This window comes from Caretta caretta, chromosome 25, assembly GCF_965140235.1.
Source record: "Caretta caretta isolate rCarCar2 chromosome 25, rCarCar1.hap1, whole genome shotgun sequence".
Classification (NCBI taxonomy): Eukaryota; Metazoa; Chordata; order Testudines; family Cheloniidae; genus Caretta; species Caretta caretta.
Genome location: NC_134230.1, coordinates 15,165,858 through 15,171,857, shown reverse-complemented (window position 1 = coordinate 15,171,857; position 6,000 = coordinate 15,165,858).

Below are 6,000 nucleotides of genomic sequence, written 5' to 3'. Positions count from 1 at the left end.
TATGAACGCTGCTGACAGAAGTGGGGTGCCAAGGGGAAGGGGGACTCAGCAAATCTTGAATAACGGGTAATCTCTGGGGAGGTAACTGCAAGTGACTACGGTTCTCTCCAGAGAATCAATGAAACCCCTGCAGCCAAGTGCCCCCACCCTTGTGGGATGTCTGGAGCTGGCATGGGATTTGAAATGTGCAATTTGGGCTGCTGTGCTCGGCTAATTAATTATTTGAATTAATTTATTTCCGTAGTGCCAACCATGTGCCAAGGGCTTAGCTTCATGGTGCTGGCACAGAAGGAAGATGGCAGGAGAGCAGCAATCCAGTCCTTCCTCCCTTCCCCCACTGCCCGGTGGAGAGGAAATACCAACATCTTCAAAAGCTGACTCTACCTGAGGCTGCCTTAATTTTGGGGAGTCCAGTTCGAGACTTCACCGGCCTTGGTTTTTTTTCAGAGGCATTGAGCTCTTGGGGCCAGAGGTACAAAAGAGCTCGGGGCTGGATTTTCAAGTACTCGCTACCCATAATTACAGCCCTTGGTGTTCCTGGAGCTGCAGGGTCTCAGCACCTCTGGAAACCAAGCTAAAGGTGTCTCAGACTGGGCCCCCCAAGATCCCTGGCTGAAGAGGGTGAGTGACCACTGACATTCCTCTGGGGGCCATAGATCCTGCTCCTGATGAGTCCAGTGGGAGCATGAGGAAAGGCCCAATGTTGCATTTTTGGTCCATTTCCCCTGCTGGTTGTGTGGGTCCCTCACACAGGAACAGCGGGGGAGAGCGGGGGGACCTAAGTATTGCCAACCCCAGTTTAAAAAAAAATCACAAGTGTCGTCATCCCCCCACAAAAGATCATGAGATTGGCTTAAAAAGCATCAATTGTTTCCAAATAATAAACATCAGAGTCCTTTCTATTTGCCTTCTGGCATGGGAGCCTTTAGGAGTCACATTTTCAAGCTTTTCTCCATAAATATGAGGACTAGAAACTTATTCTCCCCCCCCCCCTTTCTTTTTTGAGGAAAGTTGAGATTGTCATGTACTCACAGGACTCCAGCAGCTGGAGCTTTTTTTTTTTTTTTGCTTTTTTTTTTAAATCCAGCACCAGATACAGTGAGGGATGGCAACATTGGAAATGTTATTTAATAAATTAATAAAATGCGGTGGCAAAACCCAGTGAAATTGGCAAGGGAAGGGCGGGTGTAGGACCTGAGATTGCATCTAACCCTCTTTGAAACTGACTAGATTTCCAGCTGAGGGCACCAGCAACCCTTCAATCAGATCAGTGGATCAGTCGCAAACTGTCGCTCCAGGGAGGCTGACAGCCTGGGTCACACATGCTGGGAGTGGAACAGCGTGAGGTTAATCAGCTCTGGATGTCGTCTCCTGGGAGAGGCACATGAGACTGTGTATCACCAGGAGGAGTGAGCCTGCTGGCTGGGTGGCTCTGTTTGTATCCCTGCCTATAAATCACAATGTCCCTTGGAATTTTCCAAGGGTGGAGGGGAGAAGTCTGGGATTTTTCTAGCAATGACTTTTGCCTCCCCTGGGAGCACAGAATACGTATTCCCACTCAGGCACTGGCTTGAATTTGGTTCCTTATTCCTAGTTCCTTAATCATAGTTCTCAGGTGCATATGTGTAGCCAACCAGGCCATGGGTGGTCAGGCTTAGTGGTTGAAATGAGAGTTTGGCCTGCCAGTTAGAGCTGGGTCCAGGGTGGGCCGAGTCCAGGAATGAGCCGAGGGTCAGTACTGGAGGGACAGAAGCCGAATGCCAGAACCAGAAGGGGAACCAGACGTGGAGCTGAGGATTGAATCCAGAAATCAGAATCCGGAGTGGAATGGGGGCTGGAGCCACAGCAGGTTCAGAAACGAAGCTGGAGCGGGGACTGGAAACAGAGCAGGAGCAGAGCAAGTTCAGCTACAGGCATGGTACACATTGAGCAGCCACTGATCTGGGTGTCAGGCTTATGAGTAGGGCTGCTAAACCAGCAGCCAGTCAGGGGATGCGGCTACTCTCAGTCACAAGATGAGTGCAGGAGAGCTCGCTTCTTGTCTACCAGCCAGGTTAGTCAGGGAGCCTGGCAGGAGCTGGGCCCAGCTGCTTTGGCCCCTGACAACATTCAAAGACCGAATAACGTTTAATCAATGTAAGGTGAAATTTTTAGAAATTCACCATATTTAATGTGATTGAATTTTAGAACAATAGTTATCCGGGTCATCCCGCTTGCCCAGTAGCACCCTACCCGTCTGCTGGAATTTCCCCGGTATTCCAAGATTGATTACAGATTAACATTGGTGGGCTGGAAGAGCTCCTCAACCGATTCTTTTAGGATTGCTGGGTGCTTCACCTTCTGAAAAGACCCTGTTTGCTCCTCTAGTTCCTCAATGTGGGGTGAAGGGAGAGAGGCTGGTGACATGGGCCACCACTTTTCACAAAGAAATGCTTTGGGTCAGGGAGTGATGTGCCCCAGCTCCTTCAGAAGAGTCTGGTGGTTGCAGTGGCCTGTCACTTACAGTCCAAGAAGCATTTTGTCACCTACGACCAGTCGAAACCCAGCTTCATCCTTAGTCAAGCGCCATTTGTGGAATGGAAGTGGGGCGGGTGTGTGGCATGTGCCAGCGTAATACTTAGGAGTCAAGGTTCCTTATTCAAGCCCCATTTGCTAAACAGAAGTGACAAGGAAGTGAGAGAGAATGAGAGAGCAGACGCATGGCAAATGCTAATCCTGTGGCTCCAGGCACCACTGGGAAGCGCTCGGATGCCACTGTGATGAGCGCAATAAAAAGACCTGTACAGAACGGAACTGCAAGTGGCAACATATTGCTTAGAAACTCAGCTTTGACTCAGGAAGTTACAGAACCCAGCTGTGCCAGAACCAAGCGGCTGCTAGGGCGGCTCACGTGGGCTGACCCAAGAAGCAGTTTGTCACTGACAGCCAGTCAGTGTCCAGTTCCTTATTGGAATAATTAGTAAAGAAATCATTATTTACTCATATAAATTGTTCTAAAATTCAATCCCATTTAGAAACGTCACCGAAATAAAAGTGTAATCGTACGGGGATGAATATTGTTAAAACCATTGGCCTTTGAAGAGGGAATCAATTTCTGCCTTGTGGCACATGCCAGGTCTGCTCTTTGGGCCAGATCCTCAGATGATGTAAATCAGTGCAGCTCCATTGAATTCAATGCGACCAGATCCCCAGCCGGCATAAATCAGTACAATTCCACTGAGCTCAGTGGGCCAGATAATTAGCCCGTGTAATCAGCATAGCTCCAGAGAAGTCAATGAGGCTGCACTGATTTATACCAGATGAGAATCTAACCCTGGCGTTGTTCCTTGTTACGGCTTCACCAGTGCAACGGGCTGACACAGACATGCTGCACTCGTGTTAACCGTGACTTGCGATGGTGCAGTGCCGGAGCGGGCATGGTTTACACTGGTGAAATGATTCTACATGGGGGCTTTGAACCAGTACAAAAAAGTTCAGCGTAGGCAAGATCACTCGCACGAGGGGCCACGAGAACACAGAGAGATAGGCGCGAGGAGAGTCTTGGCAGGGAAGAAGGAAGCGTTATCTCGGGTTCTGAAAAAACCATGAAGATTTCTGAGCATTAGGGTGACGTGTGCCTCCTGCCATGCAAATATCCTTGTTCCCAGTCCTGTGCTCGGTCCATCAGATCCAGCTGTCACACTCTGATCCCTTCTGGAGATCTCTCGCTTGGACCCGGCTTATGATGAGCCCTGATCTGTCTCATAAAACAATCAGATGCTGCTGCTGGTTCTCCTTCCTATAACCTGGGTTTGTGAACTGAAATCCATCCCTTGCCCAGCAATCCAGACGTGCTGCCTGCATGGCGGTACGGTGTAACCCAGTGGTTCTCAGGGCACATTTTTTGGTGGCCTCAGCGTGTGGCCACCGACTCTTGCTGGGGGCCGCTCTCACGCTTTTTCCTAAATTACTTGATTAGCTTTAGGAAAACCAAATAAATATGCACATAGACACATCCAAATCATTGTCATTTATTTATTGCTAGCTATTAGGTCTGTTGTGAAAAGTGATATTGACAAACATACAAGTATCACTTTTCACAGCAGACTTACTCAGTCCTGGCAAGCCTGGGGACAAATTAAGCCCTAGATGGAGGGTTGGGGGAGGCAGTGGGGGCCCGGGGAGATGGGCATGGGGATCCTGCTGCCCCACCACCCCAGGGCTGATGCCCAAAGCCTGAGCCCCACCACCCCTGGGATGGTGGGGAACTCACTGGCTGCCTGCTCCTCCAGCATTGTGCCCCATGTGTCTCTGGAGGGGGGCAGAGCCCAACCCCTGCTGCTGTATGGGGATAGATAGATACATAGATAGAAGGGGTGTATGGGGATAGATTAGATTAGATCAGATGGGTGTATGGGGATAGATTAGATTAGATCAGATGGGGTGTATAGGGATAGATTAACTGAGTAAGGCCATGGTGTCTCAGTGGTAAGATCAGGTCTGTTGAGAAATGGTGCTACCTACCCACATTGTTCTGTCACCCGGCCCTCCCATGCCGCACCCTCATTATGATACACTCCTTGATACATGCTTGGGTGACACCCGCTTATTCCTGAGAACAGCGATCTTAATTTTTCCACTGAATGCATCCAATGAAATGAGCTGTAGCTCACGGAAGCTTATGCTCAAATAAATTGGTTCGTCTCTAAGGTGCCACGAGTCCTCCTGTTCTTTCTATCACCAACAACCACATACCACACAACAGAACCACTAACCCAGGAACTTATCCTTGCAACAAAGCCCGTTGCCAATTGTGCCCACATATCTATTCAGGGGACACCATCACAGGGCCTAATAACATCAGCCACACTATCAGAGGCTCGTTCACCTGCACATCCACCAATGTGATATATGCCATCATGTGCCAGCAATGCCCCTCTGCCATGTACATTGGTCAAACTGGACAGTCTCTACGTAAAAGAATAAATGGACACAAATCAGATGTCAAGAATTATAACATTCATAAACCAGTCGGAGAACACTTCAATCTCTCTGGTCACGCAATCACAGACATGAAGGTCGCTATCTTAAAACAAAAAAACTTCAAATCCAGACTCCAGCGAGAAACTGCTGAATTGGAATTCATTTGCAAATTGGATATTATTAATTTAGGCTTAAATAGAGACTGGGAGTGGCTAAGTCATTATGCAAGGTAGCCTGTTTCCTCTTGTTTTTTCCTACCCCCCCCCCCCCCCAGATGTTCTGGTTTAACTTGGATTTAAACTTGGAGAGTGGTCAGTTTAGATGAGCTATTACCAGCAGGAGAGTGAGTTTGTGTGTGTATGGGGGTGGGGGGGATGTGAGAAAACCTGGATCTATGCAGGAAATAGCCCGACTTGACTATGTAAAGAGTTGTCACTTTGGATGGGCTAGCACTATGCAGGAAATAGCCCTACTTGATTATGTAAAGAGTTGTCACTTTGGATGGGCTAGCACCAGCAGGAGAGTGAATTTGTGTGGGGGGTGGAGGGTGAGAAAACCTGGATTTGTGCTGGAAATGGCCCACCTGTTGATCACTTTAGATAAGCTATTACCAGCAGGACAGTGGGGTGGGAGGAGGTATTGTTTCATATTCTCTGTGTGTATATAAAGTCTGCTGCAGTTTCCACGGTAAACATCTGATGAAGTGAGCTGTAGCTCACGAAAGCTCATGCTCAAATAAATTGGTTAGTCTCTAAGGTGCCACAAGTACTCCTTTTCTTTTTGCGAATACAGACTAACACGGCTGTTCCTCTGAAACCTGTTCTTTCTGTGGATGAATTAGGACAGCCCCCTGTGTGTGGGGAAAAAGGGGGTGAATAGCGGCATCCATCACTGCAGCATGCCCAGCCCTATAGTGTGTGTGAGGGAGGGGGCAGGGGGTTGAGTGTACACAGGAGGGCTGGCGGGCTCGTAGGGATCATTGTGTGTTTGAAGGGGTCCGGTACGCCCAGGTGTCTGGGTGAGGTGCCCAGAGCATCT